We start from the raw sequence: 23,386 nt of genomic DNA on the forward strand, positions 1-23,386 counted from the left end.
ATCCCTCCATCGCCTCCCAAACTAGTTTATGAGGTACAAATGAAGTATAGACCCTCCTTGCCTGATAATGTCCACCATTGGAAGGTTTTTGATGATGATGATGAGTTAAATAAGTTCCTTCAAGTCATTGATGAGTTCTCTGAAATGCAAATTGACGAAAATAATGATGCTTTGTTAGAAGATCCCAAGTCCCAGCTTAGAAATAAGATTGGCAAGAATAGCATAGTCCAGCTTCCTAGTAACCATATCCCTAAGGGTCTAATTCCTCTTGAGAGATTGTTTGATCACAATGATGTGCCTTACAAAGTTGCCCAAAAAGAAGATCAGTCTGCAGTTTGCAAGCATGATATAGGAGGTCCAGGTCAGCCCAAATTCATAAATCTGTCCACTAATCTATCTGCTGATCAGAATGCTGAATACTGCAAGTTAATGAGGCAATTTGCTGATGTGTTTGCTTGGGAGTACAATGATTTGAAAACATATGACAGGAATATAATTCAGCATAAAATTTCGCTTGAGAAAGGCACTATTCCTTTTAAACAGAAGCTGAGACCAATGAATCCTATGCTCCTTCCTCTGGTTGAGAAAGAAATTAAAAAGTTGCTGGCTGCTAAGATTATAGTGCCTCTCAAATATTCTAAATGGGTGGCCAATCTGGTTGTTGTGAGGAAGAAGAATGGAGAAATCAGACTGTGCATTGATTTCAGGAATCTAAATAAATGCTCTAAAAAGGATAATTATCCCCTGCCAAAAATGGAGCATTTGTTGCAGCAAGTCTCAGGTGCCAAAGTAATGTCTTTTATAGATGGATTTTCAGGCTTTAATCAAATCGCTGTGCATCCAGATGATCAAGAGAAGACAACATTTACCACTCCTTGGGGCACGTTCATGTATGCCAAAATGCCATTTGGGCTGATGAATGCTGGAGCCACCTTTCAACGCGCTATGGATATTGCTTTTGTGGGTGAAAAGGATAAATTTGTGCTAATTTACCTTGATGACATAACTGTTTATTCTGGCAGCCATCATGATCATCTACAACATTTAAAAAAGGTGTTTTTAAAGTGCAGGAAATTTGGAATTTCACTCAATCCCAAAAAATCCCAATTTGCTTTGGAAGAAGGCAAACTGTTGGGGCATGTAGTGTCTGCTGCAGGTGTTCAAATTGACCCAGAAAGAGTCAAAGCGATTCAGGCCTTGGCTCTCCCAAGATCAAAGAAAGATATACAGTCTTTTCTTGGCAAAATTAACTTTGTAAGGAGGTTCATTCCTAATTTTGCTGAGATAGTTAAGCACATAACCTCCATGTTGAAAAAGAGAGCAGAAGTAAAGTGGACTGATGCGGCCAGAAGATCTTTTGAGTCCATTAAGATGGCTATTGTGGAAGCTCCTACTTTAATAAGCCCTGACTATAGCAAGGAGTTTCACCTATTTTCATTCGCCTCTAAGGATACCATTGCAGCTGTCCTGTTGCAGCAAGATTAAGCAGGTCAAGAGCATCCAATGGCCTTTTTCAACAAGAATCTGAGGGATGCTGAACTAAGATATAATATTATTGAAAAGCAGGCTTATGCTATTATCAAATCTTTGAAAGCTTTCATAGTGTACATCTTGCATTCCAAAATAGTTTCATATGTGCCTTTTGCTGCAATAAAGGATGTCTTAACGCAGCCTGATGCTGATGGAAAAAGAGTGAAATAGATTGCAAAAATGATAGAATTCAACATAGAGCTGAAGCCCACCAAGCTAGTAAGAGGTCAGGGGCTTGCTAAACTGTTGGCTGAAGAAAATTGCAGGTCTTTGGACATTGATTTCTTGTTCAATGTAGCAAAAAATGGTCTAATAGAAGAGCATGAAATAACTGAAACGCAGAGAGGATAGTCAGTGGCCGAGAACCTAGCTTCATGTAGCTGGTATGCTGCAATAATTAATTTCCTGCTAAAGCTAGAAGTTCCTTCAGAATTTTCTCAAAGTCAAGCAAGAATGTTAAAGCTCAAGGCAATGAAATATTGCATCAATGGTAGCTTGCTTTATTGGAGGGATCCATCTGGAGTGCTTTTAAGATGCCTGGACAAAGAACAGTCAATAGAAGTTATGCAGCAATTCCATAACAGCATGTGTGGAGGACATCATTATTGGAGGACTACAGCCCATAAGATCCTGAGAGCTGGGTACTATTGGCCCTCTTTATTTTCTGATGCATTTGCTTTTGTTAGATCTTGTGACAGGTGCCAAAGATTTGAAGGTAAGCAACAGTTAAAACCCCTGCCCCTAAAGCCAATAATTGCAAAAGGACCTTTTCAGCAGTGGGGCTTGGATTTCATTGGTGAAATCAACCCACACTCTAGTGGCCAGCATAGGTGGATATTAGTTGCCATTGATTATTTTACAAAATGGATTGAAGCAATCCCAACAAGGAAGGCTGATCATAATGTGGTCATGAAATTTTTATCATAAAACATTTTCAGCAGATTTGGTTGCCCACATAAGCTTATAACAGATAATGCAGAAGCCTTCAAGGCAAAAGAGTTGGTGGAAATGTGTGGTTCAATGGGCATTAAACTTGTTCATTCCGCCTCCTATTACCCCTAAGGGAATGGTCTAGCAGAATCCTCTAATAAAAGTCTGATCAGGATAATTAAGAAGCTGTTAGAGGATAGTAAGAAGAATTGGGATGCCAAGCTCAAATATTCACTTTGGGCAGACAGAGTGACCATCAAAAGATCTACAGGCTGCTCTCCTTTCAAGCTGGTATATGGTACTGATGCTATTTTTCCAATTCAACTTACCCTCCCTGTGGCAAAGTTTCTCCAAATAGCGCAGAATGAAGAAGATGATATGGCCAATAGAATCACTGGTTTAATAGAATTGTATTAGATCAGAGAGCAGCTGATTGAAAAATCTACAGCACATCAACAAAAGATCAAGGAAGTCTTTGACAAGAAGGCAAAAAGAAATAATTTGCAGGTTGGGGATTTGGTTCTAAAATGGGATGCATTGAAAGAAAAGAAAGGCAATCATGGGAAGTATGAGGCTCTCTGGACAGGCCCTTTCATCATTTCACAGATTCAAGGAAACAACACCTTCATACTGAAAAGTATGGGAGGAGAACCAGTCTTTGATGGCCTAGTTAATGGGCGGTTTTTGAAAAACTATGTGATTTAAGGTCTTTTGGCCTTAAAAGCTGTAAATATTGTGCTTTTATCAGTTTTTAGTATAACTGTAGTAGACTCCATGCCCAATGGAACACTAGGGATTTTGGCTAATTTGTTTGTTGCTGGAAAGGCATTGATCTGCAGGTTCTTGAGACCTCACAGGGAGGATCTCATCCCCAGAAGGAGCCAGTGTTAGCTTTGCTATGCAAAAGGATAACAAATGGATTCAAACACTCTCAAAGGCTGCAAATACACTTATAATCATGCCAAAGGATCCATTGTTGCTGTTTAAATCTTCAAATTTTATCTAAAAGCCTTCCATCGAGCAAAAAAGCTGCAAGAGGAAAGCCCTTTGGAGGGCGGAAATACACTATCGGGAGGCGAAATTACTCCAAAAACCATGCAAAATCAAAATTACAGGCTTAAGGATCCGCATTCATCTCAGCCGTTGGATCTGGCCGATCAATGGTCCAGATCGCGTCGGCATATCGCAAGTCGGAGGAGGCAGCGGCAGCGACATGAGACATCGCCGATATCGCTATCGGCGTATCGCAAGGGAGGACTTACAAAAGGGCTTTATTATTGTGTGATGAGCGATTGCCGATATCACTATCGGCGTATCGCTATCGACAGTCGCATCGACGCTTTCAAAGGGGGCAGGCCTTTCGCATATATATGAGCGATCACCGATATCGCTATCGGCGATTACAAAGGGGCGGGGCTTTAACATGAGTTATGTTGCGATGCGATGGGCCAGACCCGACTGCTATACAACGCTCCATTTTATAAAATTTCAAGTCCGCGACCTTCACATTTTCATTGTTTTTTGTGTATTTTCTTTGTATAAATAAAATACAAAGGAGGCCTGGTGGGTGCCAATAGCGATGAGGCTCGGACCCAATGGGATTATAAATGATTTCTGATAAATTTTCAAGTCCGCGCTTAAGCCATTTTCAATGGTTTTGGGCCCATTTTCTGTGTATAATGAAATATAAGAAAATACAAAGGAATGCATGGGCAGGTGCAATTGCAATGGGTTTCGGATCCGAAAAGGTTCAGAAACAAAATATATATATGATTCAAATCCGCCAAAGCCATTTTTCATGGTTTTGCAGCAGTTTTGCATGTATTTCTCAAATATTAAAAAACAAAGGATGGCCCTGTTTTAATATGAATTGTGACCCGAAAGGCGGACCCGATAGAGGATTGAACCATGCCTGAACCTTTAAAAGTCAAAATTAAAGCAGTGATGGGCGGGAATGAACAATGTGGCAGTGTTTCACTGTTTTAAAGCCAAACAGTCATGATTGAGCCGTTTTAATGATTCAGCAGCTGCCATTAATCAAAAGTATGGCTGAGGAGGAAGCATGACACCGTTTATTTGATCAGAGCAATCAATGGTTATGGTTCCATTGGTATTTCATGCCACCTGCTCAAAGGAGGACTACAAAGCAACAGAGGGGTCAAATCCATTTACAACACAGCCAGATTTGTATCAGAGGCCCATTTCTGAATGTAAATGTGGTTGGTGACCATTTATGGGCTCCTCCACGCATGGCTAACAGAGATATTGTGTATTGAGACATCATATATACTGAAAAAAAACAGATGTAATGGGGTTGATGAGTGTTTGATGAATGATAGTTTTGTTGTTGCCTTTAACTTCTGGAGATTGTAAATACTATGAGACTTGTAGCTTCTGGTCTTGATTTTCAACTAATACAAGCTTCTTTTGCTATCATTTGCTCACTTCCTACTTCTCTCTCTTGTTCCAGACTGTGCCTGCTTGCATTTATTTGATGTGCTGTGGATTTTTAATATCAGAGGGGCTATCATCCCACCTCTGTATTATAATTTAATGGTTCATTGGAATTGCTTGTAGATTGCTATTGTTTTAATATCAGGGAGCTGTCATCCTGTCTGGGTATTAAACAATAGTTTTGTAGATCTTTTAACTGGTTGCAACTGGCCATCACAGGGTCCTGTGCATCTGCTGGTGTAATTAGTCTTCTCCATCATCACCTTTACCTTAAACTGTGAGTAATTGGTAGTTGAAAGCCTTGTAGTTTGGGGGTCTTCACCCATGTCCGGGGATAGTCATAGTAGGAGTGGTTATCTGGCTTAAATGTGCAACATATCTCCATTTATCCATCATCTTATCCAACCGTAATTGTTGAAATTGTAATGTTCCTGAGCATCACTGATTTACAACCTAGGTGAGTTTCTTGGGGTGATAACACTACCTGTAAGCAAATTATCTTTCCACTATTTCTCCACTCATTTTCATAAGCTTTCAAAGTCCTTTCACCTTTCTCAAGACCCCTCCATCATTTTGTCAAAAAATCACCTTCATATCACTTCATTTCCATTCACACCTCACATTTTATTTTCGCTGCCTGCTACTAGGGCTTTGTGTCATCAGGGAGGCAGAATATTCGCTAGAAAGAAAAAGAAAACATAAAGGAGGGAAGATCCTCGGATATGAACCATAAGACTGCAATACAATCAACTCATATTCTTTCATCAAACATTGCTTTAAGGATGTCCATTGCCTGGAATTTTGCAAAAGGGTGAGCGAGGTGGGATTTCATGAGAAATTAACAGATTGGGTGGCAACTCAAATGAAAGGAGAAGCTATTGTCATTGCTAGTGTTGAGTTCAGTTTTTCAATTGCCTCCATCTCAATTGGAACTGGGTTACCAGAAAATGGTGAATATTGGTTCAAAGGAATGAGCCTAGATCTTGAATACTACAAGCCTTTATTGAAGACGCCATATAGAGAAACACATACTCACCTCACGCCTTTCAGACATTTATTGGAGAAATACACCCCTTATATTAAAACTATCACAAGATTCTTCACTTGGGAAGGTAGATTCCCCAAGTTATATGCCTATCATATTTGCCTCCTGATGCATTTCACCTCTCAAAAGCCACTCAACATGTGTAATTATCTATTCATGAGCATTTCCAAAAGGTTTGAAAAAATACAATTAAAGGACAAAGAGCACTCCCCAAGCTTGTTTCATCACAGTCTCATCAAAACCATTGTTCTTCATTAGCTAGCAGAGAAAGGTATGGCTTGGGAAGCCTTTTTGGAAGTAGCCTTGAAATGGCATGAGAAAAATGAAGCATCTCAGTCTCCTAGTGTGCCAAAACAAAAAACAGAGGTGGGGTCATTTAGAAAAATAGTGGAGAAGACTCAAATACCCAAACCTGAGGTGACTAAAGTGTATAAGAAGGGGCAGAGGCTTGTGTTTTCTTCTCACAGAGAGAAAGGGGCCAAACCTTCTTCATCAACAAAGCATGAACCGACATCAAAAGAGAAAGGCACAATTGAGCATGAGTTTGAACTAGTTGATCTAGGGACTGAAGATTAGACCTCACACATGCGACAGACAATCAGGGATAGGGACTACCAAACCAAGGAGCTAGCAATCAATTTGGAAAGGGCAAAGTATGTTATATCATTCCTTGAACAAGAAAACAATCAACTCAAAGCAAAGGAGTTGATCCTAGAAAAAGAAAAAGCCAAGTTATTGTAGCAAGTTGGCAAAGGTAAGGAGATCATGGAATCAAGCGAGCTTGAAGCATGAAAGGGGAGAGGAAAAAGGAAAATACCAAGAACAAGAGGCCTCAAGAAAGCTTTGCAAGAGGAGCAAGAACAAATTCTGCTAAATGAGGACCTTGACCTAGAAGATAGGATTGCCCTAGAGGTTCATAAAGATAAGGAATATTGGCTCAACAGGGTGAATGAACACTTGGAGAAGCTCCTTGAGAAGGCAAACCGAGAAATTCAGTTTCTCATACACATGGCGCATCACTATCAAGCTCAAAACATGATCGCCAATGTCAAAGTAAAACAACTTGAAAAATAAGCTCAAGGAGGCAAAAAAGGACCCAAAGGATGAGGGAAACTTAGAGATGCTTGCTGAAGCATCAATGAAGCTATAACAAACATGTTAACACCTTCCGTCCAATTTTGAGCAAATTCTGACCATTTTGATTTTTTAGAGAAATTTTGGTCCAAGTTCAGAAATTCAGCTGCTCCAGAAGCGCTGCACTTTTTCCTTAGGCCTCCATTTGAGGAAAGGTATAAATTTTTGGAAATCTCTTGCCATCCTCTAAAAACTCATTTTCTCAGATTTTGCATAGGTGGCTTAGTTTTGGAGAAAAAGGTAAAAAAGTGGCAAAAAAATAGCATTTTGGACCATTTTTTGACAGCCGCTGTGCTTCTGGAGCGACCTTGGGAGAATGGATTTTTGAAGGCCTTTCCATGCTCCAAATTCAGAAATTGAAACTGTTCTGGAAACTAGACTTGCAGGGCTAGTTGACCGTTCTCTCAATTTTATATTTTGATCCCTGGAAGTCACCTCAAAATTAGCTCAAAGTCAGAGCTGCGCTTCTGCACTTTTCTGTGTTTTAACTTGTAAATTTCACTGTGTAAAATTTCTAGTTTCTAATTTGACTTAGTCAAAGTCAAGATTATCTATGTAATGGCACTAGTTTCAAGGATAGGTTATGTAGGCATTAATAAATGTACACCATAGGTTGTTTTTGATGTTTATTAGGCCTCATAAAAGAAGCAAACTCCTAAACAAACTCTCCATGAAATGTTTGAGTTTCACCTTCTCACTCTCACCTGTTGGTTGAGAGAATTTTGGAGTTAGTTCCTCCACCAAGAAATTCGAATCCTGAAGGTGATAAGGTGGTCTAGGAGAGTCTATATGTATCATTTATCCTCAGGAGAAGAGGGTTGAACTTTTTGTGAAGGAAGCTTGCATGTAATCAACTTTTCAGCTAATATAGAGACAGGTTGCAACTATTTTCAAGGAACTCTAGCCCAGTGAGTTCATGGTGCTTGTACTTCATTCTATTTGTTTTCTCATGGTTTAAACATATTTATCTATATGATATCTCTTCTTTCTATGGATGCCTTACAGTGAAATATACAAAATTCTTGTTTTTCAAGCTCTGTTATCTGGTTTTCATAGTTATGTTTATGTCTTCCTAAGCTAATGAAATCATGTTTGCTTATGCTCATTAGTTTCTTCTACACTTTATCCTCTATACTACACTGAAAATATTCAAATCACACCATGGCTTCTGATATATAGCTCCTTCTCATATTTTCTCCTACACTCCTACAACCTAGACCTATTTGTGGCTCCAAACCCTAAGTTCAACAAATCCTAAAAACCAAATTTTCACAAACAAACAAATAAATAAACATATCTAGCCTAAAATTCATTTGATTTAAAGTCATATCATTGATAAGAGACTTAGAGAGATCCCTCTCATGCTCAGTAGGGCTAGCTACTAAGCTGAAGTGGTTTGAGGTTACCCTTCTCGATTTCCTTTTTAGCTTAGGAGATTGTAAGGACTAACAGAGGGTGTTCAAGAAGCTTAAAGAAATTATACAGCTTTTCTCCATGGCCATTAGCAGGAAAATAGATTTAGCGAATCAACAATATAGCCTTTGGAGTGTCTCTTGGCTAGAAAATAACTACATTACACGTGTTTTCTTACAATATGGTGGATATTGATGTGATAATGAAATACTTAGGCTTTCAAATACTTCCAAATATTTACCAAAATGTTACTGGCAATCGTTTATAGCAAAGAAAGAAATGAACATTAGGTGTAATTGGTGGCTATCTAGTGGTGGTCACTTGGTTCTAGCTAAAATAGTTATGTAAGTGACTGTAATACACTAGATGTTGCTCATATGGATTCCAAACGGAGTTCTAGAAAGTATTAATTTGTTATTGTATAGGCTCATTTGGTCAATGATTGAAAAAGGGGGTTTGTCCTGCTATCTTAGAAAAAAATATCAATATTAAAGGCACAAGGGAGAGGCAAACTAAAGAACCCTTTCCTATTTTCAAAGACATAGCTATAAAGAATGTTTGGTGATTAATTGACAATATTAGGTTGTGGGTGAAAGTAATAAATGCCAAGCACATAACTCTCAATTCAATGGAGGAATAAGTAATAAATCTAGTTAAGAGAACCCAAAATGCCTTCATAATATTGAAATTTGTCAACTCAGGCTTTTGCACTAGTTGCAAATTGGTTAGTTTGGTGAAAGGAAAAGGAGATATAATCCAAATAAATCTAGCTCCTTGGATTGGTAGCAAGGGACTTCAAAATTTATCTCCATAGATGATTCATGATTTAAGAGACACATATTTTTATACTGTAAGGCAAGTGGTAAATTAGGACAAGTCATCTACATAGAAACAACATTGGTTATCCCGAAGGGAAATTGAACTAAGGGAAGAATATGCAATAATTTGGAAAAGATACATAAACAACATAAAACACAATTTTTTCAGGTTTAGAGATTATAAATATCATATTGTTTGGTCAAAAAATCCAATTGGGACTATGTTACAAAAATTGGAGAAAATGTTCCTACATTGCGGTTTTCCAGCCAGCAACCCTACTTGATCCATAGATAGCCAACCTCAAATGGATTTTTTCCTTTCTCTGACTAGTGTGCTCATTGATCTACTCTACTCATCCAATGAATATGGGTCATTTATTATGAGGTAATTTAACCATTTTTTGCATTCAAGTGCTTTCATTTAATTCTTAAGGCATTCTAGTGTGGATCACAAGATGAAATTGGATTATCAACCACTATGGGTTGTGTACTTGTTTTGTTACTTCACCTTGGAGGTTATCACATGTCCCTAGCCCACTATGACTTTCCTTAGGGTCTTTTCGTTAACTATCCAATAAGGGCACAAATAGGAGGCTTTGATGAGGGTAGCACTCCATGGTATTCATACTTAACATTTGTAATCACTCCCTAATGTTTGTTATCCCATATTGTGATTCGTTGTTTTAGTCTCTTATACTAATTCCTTGTCTACCTTGTCCTACCAGAAGAAATGGTTGAATATACCCAAGGTTGATGCAATTGTAAGAAAATAAAGTACATGATCTAGATGTTAAAATGAAAAATAATGACAAGGGATATAAAGCAAGAAAATTATAGTTTTATCTTTAACTCTACCCACTCTCATATAGCCATTCATCCCCAAGAGTGTTCATGCATATCACACCTATTAAAGTAAAAGGAATTAGCTGTAAACATCCTAACCCCCCCAATGAAGCGATACAATTATCATCATTAAATGTGGATTATATGATAATTATTACTTGATAGATTATTAAAGCTTGTTAAGTAAGCCATCTCAAAGCAAGAAAAGAGAAAGGCAAATGTGGGGACTTGGAAAAACAAATGTGAGGGAAGGTAACTCAAGCAACTAAGTGCTCCTTGTTAGGTCCCTATACCACTAGTGTAACCCCTTATTATTATTAGTACAACCCCCTTATTATATTGTTGTGCCGATGTAGTCCCCATATTGTTATTATTGTGCCCCATATAAGCCCACTATTGTTATTATTGTGCCCTTACATTATTATTGTTATGTCGACGCTGATTCTATTATGACCCCTTAGACTCCTATATATAGAAAGGAGGTCTTGTCATTTGTATCATCCAAGAATTGTTCATTTGTGTAATGTAAAGGAGGTTTCCCCCTCGAAGAGGCTGAATTCTAAGGCGTTTATTTCTCTTTTCTATCTTTTTGTGAGCTAGTTTCATAACATTTGGTATCAAAGCTTTGGATTATAGGGTTTTGTTGCTCCAAACAGGTCATCGTGGAATTTTCGCTATAATGTTTTGTCTACGACGTTTCAGAAGATAAAAAAAACCCATTTGAGGAGAAATCGTTCTGAACCTCGGGTTCGAATTTCAGATCTTGTCTCACTATATTTTCGAAGATTTGATCTGAGGAAGTTAGGGTTTTTGCAAGATCCAAAATTCAATCTCAAACAGGTCATCATGGAATTTTCACTGTAATTTGTTTTGTACAAAGGTTTAGACTCTAAAATTAAAACCCATTTGAACCAAAATCGTGGGGAAGCTTGGCCCCAAATTTTTGATATTATGTCACTATATTTTCAGAGATACAGTCCAAGACATTTAGGGTTTATGCAGGCTCCCAAATTACATCCCAAACAGGTGACCTGGGGAAAATCGTCATAACTGTCTCTCTGAGCATTAGATTGAAATTTCGTAAGAAGTTACAATAAGACAACGAACTTTAGTTTTCTGTTTATCTGTTTCAGATTCGAAGTTTGAAACAATGACACATGGCACTTATTACAAGTTCACTCTTATGAAAAGGTATATAATCAGGTCATATTGGGAGATTGTGCATAACTCTTTCTTGGAGAATCCAATTTCGATTAGACTGGTGGCATTGGAAAGAGGACATAGAGGGATACCGCAGGTCATAATTTCAGAACTGGGAGGTCTAAAATTACAGCGTTACAGTCATTTTAAGATCGAGCTCCTAAAATCAAGAAAAGGCGATATGAGGAAGTTTGATGGAAAGGATCCGGTAAAATGGATACTATAGATGGAGCAATATTTTGATCTACATGATGTGCAATTGTTGCAAAAGGTATGTATTGCATCTTTATATTTTGAACCGAATCAATTTTTATGGTATGAAGGGCTTTGTTCTCGTAAACCACTTGTCACGTGGTCAATTTTCACGGAGGAAATGACAGCACATTATGAGGATACAAAGAGAAACACCTTGTTTAGCTAATTGATAAATCTCAAACAAAAGGGTTCAATGGCAGAGCACATTAAGGACTTTCAAAAATTGAATATATGGGTAAATGATATTCCAGAGAAGCAAAGGATTTATGTCTTCATAGGGACTTTAAAGGATAACATTCAACATAAGGTTCATCTTTGGGAACCTGATTCATTGGAAAAGGCATCTAGGTTGGCAAGAAAAATTGAAAGCGAAATTATGGAAACAAGGAATCCCACCACTCACGACTATAATTATGGAAGTGTTTTTTCTCCTAACCTTCCACAACCTACAAGGTTTACACCACAACAATTGGAAGAAAAAAGAGAAAAAGGGCTTTGTTACAATTGTGATAACAAATACACTAAAGGTCATAAGTGTGTTGAGAAGAAATTATTTTACATCGATTATGAAGAGGAGGAAGAAAAGGACAAAGAAACATCAAAAGAAGAGGATATACACGAGGAACCAACCCCAGAGAAAGAAAAAATGAATCCAACCATATCTTGTAAAGCGTTGGAAAGAATTACCACTCCTCAAACTCTCAAGATAAAAGGACATATCAAGAAGAAAAAGGTTCCAGAAGTGAAAGATCACATCGAGAAAGAAGAAATGAATCCGAACATATCTTGTAATGCATTGGCTAGATTTACCACTCCTCAAACTATTAATATAGAAAGGACATATCAAGAAGAAAAATGTTCAAGAAGTGAAAGATCACATTGAGCATCAAGAAATGAATCCGACCATATCTTGTAATGCATTGAAAGAAATTACCACTCCTCAAACTCTCAAGATAGAAGGACATATCAACAAGAAAAATATTCAAGCAGTGAAAGATCACATTGAGCATCAACAACAAGTTCTCCAACTTTTAAAGGATAGCGCCACTTTGGTGCAGAATCGAATGAAACAACAGGCAGATCAACATCGCAGTGAAATAAGTTTTTATGTAGGCGATTGGGTATTTTTATAGCTACATCTCAAGCAAGCTATTTATGAGAAGGAAATGTTGGCAATACTACATGCAATTAAGAAATGGAAACCTTACCTAATGGGAAGACACTTCAAGGTAAAAATGGATCATGATAGTCTTAAATACTTTTTAGAACAAAGATTATCTTTAGAAGAACAAAAAAAATGGGTCACTAATATGTTGGGTTATGACTTTGAAATCATCTACAAAAAAGGGAAGGAAAATGTTGTTGCAGATGCACTCTCAAGAAAGGATGAGGATGTGGAAGCATTGTTTTGTGCTATTTCTATTATCCAACCAGATTGGATAAACGAAGCAAGGGATGAATGGAAGAAGGACGAAGAAGTGTGGCCACTCATTCGAAAGTTGTAGAAGATCCCAGTTTAAACAATATTACCAGAACTTGACGAGGAAGGAAAAATCATATTAGAACCTGGAGCAATCACAAAAACAAGAACCTGACAGCTACGAAATCGATCAATTTCAGAGTATCTCATCAAGTGGAAGAACTTACCCATTGAATATTCCACAAAAGAGGACAAGAATTTTATACAGATGCATCAAGAACTACTCAAGCGTTGAGGACAACACTTTTTGAAGGAGAGGGGCATGTTAGGTCCCTATACTACTAGTGTAAGCCCTTATTGTTATTAGTACAACCCCCTTATTATATTGTTGTGCCCATGTAGTCCCCATATTGTGATTATTGTGCCCCACAGAAGCCCACTATTGTTATTATTGTGCCCTTACATTATTATTGTTATGTCGACTCTGATTATATTATGACCCCTTAGACTCCTATCTATAGAAAGGAGGTCTTGCCATTTGTATCATCCAAGAATTGTTCATTTGTGTAATGTAAAGGAGGTTTCCCCCTCAAAGAGGCTGAACTCTAAGACGTTTATCTCTCTTTTATATCTTTTTGTGAGCTAGTTTCATAACACTCCTTTTACAAACGATGGTCGCAGACAATGGTTTTGCATAACCTACCATTAGATGATGACACCTTTCATAAAGTAAACCCTAAGTCATAACACCTATCACTTGCACCTATCATTGAAAGGTCAACCTATGACCTCTTCCTCCCCTTATGGTTGGAGATACCTAATAAGGTCATGTGATAACTCCCCCATACTTAAGTGAGCTAACTCGTGGATGATCATAAGCTAGTAAGACATTTGCAGATGATACCTGTGTGAAGTACTTGATAAATTTAACATTGGATATGGTCCAAATTGAAACTCTTATGGTTTTTGTACCCATGATGTTGATCTCAATTTGTTACTTGAATATGTGTTAGGTGATCCTTGAAGATGCAACTTGGAACCCTTAAGGGATAAGCGATTCTTCTCTAGCATTTTGTAGAACATGACCAATCACATTCCATGATGATGCATGACAATATAGAGAGGAAATTGGAGTCCTTTTTAGGAGCGTTTTCTTTAATGATGAAATTGCACTAGTGATGTGACACTCCTCTAGCCCCAAGACATTGGGTGTTGAGCTTTGGGGCTAGGGCATTGGTTTGAGAGATGGTGCACCCCTGAGATGACTAGACACCTCCAAGTTGGCATTGTACCTTCTTAATGGAGATTGTAATTCTCTTGATGGTGATTGACAATGTTGATCACTTGGAACCACTTTGGAGGGGTAGATGCAACCTTTACCTTGAGGATGCCATCCTAGTTCCTCTTTTAATTATGACATGAGTCATTTTTTATGATGAGGTGGGATTTGGAAGGCTATTTTGTTGATATTCCACCTCATTTTGATGGAGATCCATAACTTATGGGATAATATACACCCCTTAAGTTATTCCTTGCAACTTTTCATGGAGAGACACACCTTTTGTTGGGTTGTGATATATTCTTTCCACGACTAGCCCACGCGTTGGGGGTTATGGGGGGGCAGTAGGCACTCCTTGTACGCTGCGTCGGGCACTGTCGGGGTAGCGCCTCGGGAATTTATTTTTGGACCCTATATTAGGTGGGTGGACCTACCTATGGTTTTGTGCATGGATTCCGCACATGGTTTTGGGCGCAATGATTTTCGGTCCATGGTATTTTATAGATCCGGTTAAGGGAACTACAGTTATGTTCTAATCCATGGTTAATGGATTGAGGTTTATGGATGATTCGTCATGTATATATATGTATTGTAAAATTGATAGGAACATAATGAAAAATCAATCTCGTAGTCCCGGTTTTGGGATCCAGGGGAAAATCTCTGTGTATATTTGTTTTATGTGTTATGCTCTCGCCATTGTTTATTTCTATTTTTAGATTTTGTATGCAGGTAATTTTTGTATGGGATTAAAACCTACACCTTTGGGATGATGATGTCACTTTTTGAGGACATTAGACTCATGCATGTTGGATAATTGAAGGTTAATTTTATGTTATTTCATCGATTTAACTGTCTCTAGGGGTCAGCATGTGACTTTTTTTTTTTTTTTTTTTTAAATATTAATATCCATTATTCCAAATGAGGAATATACATGTTTCTTTCCATTACATCATCATCTTAAAACCATTATATCAAAGTTCATCATGTCGCAATATTGAACATGGGTGTGGAGGATCTTGATCATTCCTCCCAACCACCCGAGATAAACCTAATTGACAGGTCGACTTATGACCTATCTATCTTGTATTGTGGATTCAATTATCTTTTATGGATTTTTAGTCTAATCTAGGGAAAATCGACTTGGTTACCCCCATATAAGTAGATGTGAGTAGATTTACCTTTGATAATTTTCATACTTGGATTATTACACTTATTCATTAGAAATATTTGTCTCTAGTGCACAATAGACACCTAGTTAAGCAGATTTCTTGGGTGGATGATGTGACCTATTTTCATCCACGCTTATGGTGGATCTTGGATGTTGCCATGGTGAAATAAGTTAGTTTATTTGCTTTACCTTGGTTTATGTTTAATTAGATGTGTGTTCTTATGCTAAATTGGTTTATTTTCTATTTTCCTCATTATCTCTTGTTGAGCTAAGTACATCCTCCAAGTATTTTAGGAATAGAGATATGTTTTTCTTGTTGGATATGTGTTATCGTCTCTGCACGACTACCACCATGTGTTGTACATTTTGTTGGGTGCAATGATGGCATCAGAAAGTGATGAAGGACCCCTACATAGGGGTTCAGGGGTAGCATCCCAAAAAAATTTAGGTGGCTTTTTGCATATAATTTTGGTGGTTTTCGGCACATGGTTTTTTCTTTTAGTGGTTTTGGTGGTTTAGCCCATGGTTTTGTAGTTTCATCGAAACAATGATTGTACTATAATCCAAGGTAAATGGGTTGGTTATTTACGGATGCCATGGGACACACACGCACACACATACATTATAATAAGGTAAAGAAAAATATATTGAAAAACCTTTATGATTTTCTCGGTTTGGGTTATTAGTATAAAATATCTGTGTTAACTTGTTTGTTTGTTGTTGCATCTTTCCTATTTTATTATGAATCTTTTTACAACAATTAATTGTACAGGGTTAGAACCTATATTTATTTTCCTTAATCATCTAGAAAATTGAGTACAAAAATTGCAAACCATAGGGTAAGTTACTTTATTTGCCCTGGTTTTGTTTGGGTTTAGAATTAATCCAAAAGAAACCATAGAGTAATTTGGATCCTAAACTCCATTTTCTATAGTTGACACTAGTATTTATAATTTGTGGCATTCTTTTAAAACCCTATTTCATTTTTTCTTGTTGTTTTATGGTAAATAAGGGTGAAAATACAACAAAATCTTATGTTTTAGCATTTAATGACTTGTTGATGTATACATTGGGGTCAATTTTTGTTTAAGGGTTCATTAGAGAAGTTAATTCAAAGCTCTTATGGATTTTGCTACCATTTTCTAAGGCTAACATCGTACTTTTGTTTATTGTTATATGCTATATAAACTGTCAAAATTTGTTGTAGTTTTGTCTTTACTTTACTCAAAAGTTAGCCTTCGTTCCATATAACTTTTATACATTTTTAAATTTGCTGCTATTGTGAACTATTGTTTTGTTGTAATTTTCTTCTCTAGAGACTTAGTCTACAACAAATTTGAGTTTCTTTTTAGTTGTTGTGTTGAGGTAACCTATTTGAGACTTCTTAGGCTAACCCTAGTCTTTAGATTGACCCATAGTCCTTTTAAACTTGATTCTTGACATTTATTTATCTTCCATAACAAGCCCTAACTTGTATTATGTTATGAATTGTATGCCTTAAAAATGATAAGATGCTAATAATTACTGTCCTCTTCGAGGGGGAAACCTCCTTTTACAACGAATTCAATGTACAAGAAATATTTAGTGATTATAAGGCTATGTCTCCTTAATATATATAGGAGACAAGGGGTACAATTATAATAAAATGGGACCATGAAGGGTTCTAGCCTACTAACAATATAACAAGAGAAATGTGATCACTCAATATATAGGGTTTAATAAGAGGTTTTAGGATTAACATGGGTCTTATATAGGGCTTAACATGCCCATTCCCTTCAAAAAAGTGTTGTACTTTTATTCAAACAAGTGATGTCCTCAACATTGGACTAGTTGCTAGTGATTCTGGAAGAATAAGTTATCTTCGCATTTCATATCTTTCATCAATAGATTATTTTATTTGATGATGTTATTCATAATTTCTGCATTACTTGGATACTTAATATTTGTTTCAAGGATTTATTCTACTTCTAGTATGATTTATCCTTCATTTATCTTTGGTTCACTTCTCGTGTGAAAATGAATAACATGGTCATGATCTCGATTAGGTGGAAGACCCTTGGCCATTAAACCAAATACCTTAGGATGTTGTTGACAACTTTATTAAGATCCCCTAACATAGATGATATTAACGTTTGAACATTTAGATAATATAACTGTGCCATCACACCTTAGTGCCCCTTTTTGAGTAATTTTTTCATTCCATTAGGGCTTATCACTTTATAGGGGTTCCCTTGGATATGTCATAGCTCAATTTCATTTTCTTGTGAGGTCTTGAACAATATATGTTGCCTCCATCTACAATAATACTATGGCATTTCCGTGAACAATTTATGTTGCCTCCACCTAAAATAATTTCTTGAAAATTTGGTGCTAGATATATGAAATAATTGATAAGTTTTACTAATTTGTAATTGATGAAGTTATGGGTAATTCCTAAATTAATCAACACTATTGCATTTTTATTTTAGAGTATTGATGCTAGCTAATGCATGACATGATACTATTGGAGTAGTATCTTTTAACTCTAGTTCTTGTGATTGTTCTAATACTTGATATTATTCCGCTTTAGAGTCTATGCAAAATAGTTTCTCTTCATTTCATTTGTGTCCCTTACTATACTTACTATCATAGTTGAAACATAGTTGCTTGTCTCTTCTTTCATTCATTTGTTGAGGAGTCAACCTTGTCCATTTAGGAGAAGGAGCATGATCTTCACTATAGTTATTAGTGACCGATACTCTAGTGGTCATCGTTTTACTTTCAACTTTGCTTGATAGATTGAAAGCATAATTTAGAGATTTGTGTTCAAAGAGACACACCTCATGTTTGATTCTTTCCTTTAAAGTTCTCATGAATAGGTATACCAAATTATCCTCTGAAATATTATTTACTTTGAGACTCAACTTTTGGAATTGTTGAATGTGCTCTGTAATTGGACCTTTTCATCGAATATTTACCAGATGAGTAAAGAATGCATTTCTCTCAATATCCCTACGATACGGTTATCAATTCCTTTGCAAAAATGGACCAAGATACAACATAATCCTTTTTCCTTTCACAAAACCATTGACACCATACATGTTAGCCTTGTTCTAAAAACAGAGGTGCAATATTTAACTTTTGTAAGGATGCCACTTGGTGTAGATTAAAGTATTTCTCTATCTAAATCCATGTTACAAGATGATTACAAATAAAACTTAAATCATATCGATATTTGGAAGATAGTAGTTCCTTGGTGATGAACTGAAGCCCTATTGATGTGGATCTTGCATTGAAAATTCATGATTATTGTTATGTGAATCAATATTTGTTCTCTTCATGTGCGATAGCATGCTCCCCATATGATATTTATTCTCAACATCATGTTTCTCATGTTCATGTTTTCCTTGTATCTCCACATCCCTATTCGGGAGATTTTTTAACAGAATGTTTTGTAATTCTTTTATATCTTCCCTGATGGATTTTTGCATTTATTCCTTATTTTTGTTGGACTCTCGAATTGTCGTCAATTTTGACATCCTTTTTCCTTCTTCTTCATCCATTCCATATATGTTTTGGTATATCTTTATAGGTTATAATGTCATCAATGCCATTTCAGCTATAAAAAAGGTATAAAATCAATTATTACCCATAATCTAGACTTTCTTTATGAAATTGATTAAAATATCTCTTTGACTACCACATTGTAACATTTCCATATCTAACTAAATTTTTCATAGCTCGATCCATGGTTAGACATGATGTAGAGACTTTCAAAGCTAAAAAAGGGCATGGGACAAATGTCAAGAACATGCTCATCCACCTATTATGTCAACTCAAGAGATCAATTGGATTTGAATCACTTTGGCCAAACATCGAAGTCAACGCCATTTTTTTCATACGCAAAGGTTTTAGGAAGCGGTTTTGGCATCAAGCAAGCGTGGAAAAAAGGATATCAAATGAGTGAGTTTTATATGGCTGATAAATAGAAGAATATTTGCATGATTTTCTATGACATAGAAATCATGGCAAATCTATTTTGTAATTAAAATAAATAAAAAATTATGTTATCGATCTCTAAACTTGCCTCTTGGCATTTCTTTCTAAAAGTGGTTAATTCTCTGATGTATAGATATCTCCTTGCTCTGTGAGTTGAGATAATAGACAATAGATTTTTTGATTCCTTTGTTTTAGATTGTGCAAAGACTCTCAATTTTCGTCAATGCAAATACTTTGTTCCTGAAGTGCGAATGTGTCCATAGCAAATTTAATTTGAAGTTTATAACACCTTACACTCAACAAGAGGCCCCCCTGGAGAGCTATAAGATAGTTTAGATGTTTCGATTTTAGTGTTATTTCAGTTAGTCATAATTGAATTTACAGTTATCTTGCTTTGTTCATTTATGTTCATTTACTTACCATTGATTTTGTTGCATAGGATTGAGTGCTCACTAAATTAAAAAAAAAAAACAAAATATTGAATAGTAAGTTTTCTTCATTTGGATTTCCACTTAGTCTCAGATGTAAATGTTTGAATTAATTCAATTCTCCATTGTGGACACTGGTAATCTGTCCTAAGTTGAAATTTGATTTCAAATAGTTGGGTTTTTGAACAAGCTTTGATTTTGCTGATAGAATATGTTTTAATTCATTGTGGTAGATTAAGATTTCATTCCAACAATTAAGTTAGCTCTTTCAATTTGATGTGATTAGAGTAATCCTTTCGATTCGATGTAATTAGATTAGTCTTTTAAATTCAATGCAATTAGATTAGTCCTTTTAATTTGATGCAATTAGATTATTCCTTTCAATTCCATGCAATTAGACAATATTTTATGCTAGATCTTGTTTTTGAAAGCGTAATTTATCTCTTCAAGTTTGATAGAAAGAACATGTGTGTAAATTTGAAATGAGTTAATCTTGGACTAGTTAATTTTTAGCAATTTCCTTTAGCTACTTTTTCATCTCAAAATAAAAAATAGAACTCCTAGCATATATTGTACACATGCATTTCATAAGTACACGAACCTTGGTTGACAATTAATGAAGTAATTTAACTATCAATTAAATTACCCAACATTTTTGGTGTCATTGTCGAGGAAGTGCATACAGGGTTTTATTTTTGCATATCATATTAGATGCATTCATTTTCTAGATGGATTTTTAAAATCATAATAAAATCATTTAGAATGCATGTATAGAGAACGAGATTCTAGGGGTAGATTTGTAAGTAGAGGTAGAGGACATAGTTCAATACCAACATCACCAACCACCCTCGCTAGACCACGTAGTGCCACACCATCCACCGACACTCGTATTCCATCCATAGAAGGTAGACATAGACTTCCTGAAGTACATAGATTAGAAATTAAACCTAGGGATTCACCAACTTCATCTATAGAAGCTGTAGTTGAAGAACCCACATCTCCTACTGAAGGAGTTATATTTATGTCTTCAACAGGTGGAACAAATCGTTGGATAAAAGTTGGAAGTGCCTAGTGAAGAGGAGGAGGAAGCCTTTTTGAAATACCTTTAGTAGAAGAGCAGGAGGATGAAGTAGACAATCCCATTGTTGAACCTTACATTAGCTCTAAAGAATCCACAATGGTAGGAGAAGGGGAAGGAAAAGTAAATAACGGAGATGGTGGACCTAGGATTGGTATGGGAAGAGGAGGAAGAGGAGATAGAGGAGGTGGTATAAGAGGATGAGTTGACATAGGTGGAGATGATCCTTATGGATTTTCCATATTAGAAGAGGATACCACAACCACCATGAAAAATAACTCAACTTCTATCCTTTCAAATTTCCATGGCTTAAGAACTAAGGATCTTGAAACATTTCTTTTTGAGTTTGAAGTACTATGCATATCATATGATTATCTACTTATTTTTTTATAACAAAAATGGATATTGATATTACTTTTAGAAAAATAGAGGAGGGAGCAAGCTCCAATTACAAAATTTTTGGAGCTAGCTAGATAGTGGAAGAGGCCGAGAAGAAGGAACCTCCCAAATTAGATGCTATCCTATTTTCATATATGCCAAACTTCCCTACTACATATTTCTTGTGAATTCTAACATACTGCTGTTGGTGTCCAAGTGTGAATAAAACTATTCAACCCTTTCCCACATTAATCATCAATCCAGGATCTACTGGTTATTTCAAGGTTAACGCGCAAAGTATATGCAGGTAATAATTGCACAACCCAGAATTGACCGAGAATTCATCAACAAATAATAAATGATTGTAACAACAAATGGAAATGACAACAATAAACAATATGTAACAACAATGAAAATAATGGCAATAATTAATTGTAATAGCAATATGATTCACAACATTTACATCAAACCATCACAACAAGGAAAGGAAATACATACATGAAAAGGAAACTAGCACACACTAATTCAGCAACACCTGATCAGGAGAGTGGGCCCAACTCCCTGATCAGGGCTGTGATGAACTCACGAACTCAATGAAAGATCAGAAAACTAGAAATTTCATTAATGTAAACAAGTCTCTGTTACAAAGCTCAATTCTCTTCTCTCCAACCCCCTATTTCAATCTCTCTATCCTTTCTTATACAAAAATAGTTCCTGAGATCAAGGTAACTGTTGCCTGCAATTTACATGAAGGCTGTAATAAGCCTAAAATTGAATACAAAAGATAGAAAGAGGAAGTCTGGATTGGATCTGCCGTTATAGCTGCAGTTCGATAATAGCTCTGCCAGCATGATGTGTAAACTTAGCCATTTGATAGGGAAATATGCACATAAAAGGAAGTTTAGCAAGTGCTTTGGTCATAATCCCTTAGACTATGCTTCAATGGTTAAATAATTCATAAAGACATGATTAGAGGTGTACCTGCACGATTTAGGATATGAAATGACTTAGTTAGGAGTGTAAATGTGAAGGAAAATAGGATAAAAAGGTAAGTAAAAACATGCAAGTTTAGCTCCCAACAACTGCTATAATAAAAACTTACATTTACAATTCATAATGCAAAATATTACTTAGTTACTGTGCTTGAAGTGCTAAATCTAAGGAAAATTGAAAAACTACAAGAGAGATCCATAGCAAACTGAGAACTGGGTCTTCCTATGGCTGGTTCACAGTGGTCTCTCTTTTTTTTTTTTGTTCCCGCTGCTTCTATCCACCATGACTGAGTTTACCCCATTCTTGTTGGTGAGGATATATTTTAGATATGTAATGTAATTTTCCAGGTGAGCACACCTATTATTCAGAGCCTGGATTTTGACATTCTGATTGATAAGCCACATCATTAGGATAACATTCTCTGCTTCTGAATGATATCAGATTTTCTTAATAGTCTCCCTCAACTATTAAATCATAAATTTGTTTGCTTGACAATGGACACAAGATTCATTCTTGGAGGCATGCTCAAGGGGATCCATTTTCCCTGTGATGCAACTAAGAGCCTTTTTAAATAGGAAATTGAGATTAGAATAGGGAGGCTCTTTCACGACACACTCTGGAAAGCACGACAGAGTAAGGTAAGATCGAGTAAGGCACAATAGGGGAAGGCTTTGGAACGATAGAGGAAGGCACAAATTTCTTTGGAAATCACTAAATCTACGTGGCATAGGAAAGTCCATCTCGAAGGATGCTGCCCAAACACGACCAAAAGAAATGACAGAGGGAGGAAACAAGAAAGCGCTATGCAAAAACGTGGAGAGGAGAACACACATTTGATGAGGGGCACAACGAGATGTGAGTTAATTTAAAGGGAGGGAGGATGATGACATTGGAAGATTGAGGAGCAGGAAGGTTAGAATTACAAGGAGAGAGGGAGACAAAAACCAAAATTTTGGCTTGGAGCAGAGGAGTGAGGACGAAGCATATTTTATTTGGATTTTACTTCTAACAGAGAGGATAAGGTGTTGTGAATTCAAGAAGA

Source organism: Pinus tabuliformis, chromosome 3_2 (genome assembly GCF_031772625.1).
Source record: "Pinus tabuliformis cultivar Carrire ecotype Pingquan chromosome 3_2, CPIR1, whole genome shotgun sequence".
NCBI classification, from domain to species: Eukaryota; Viridiplantae; Streptophyta; class Pinopsida; order Pinales; family Pinaceae; genus Pinus; species Pinus tabuliformis.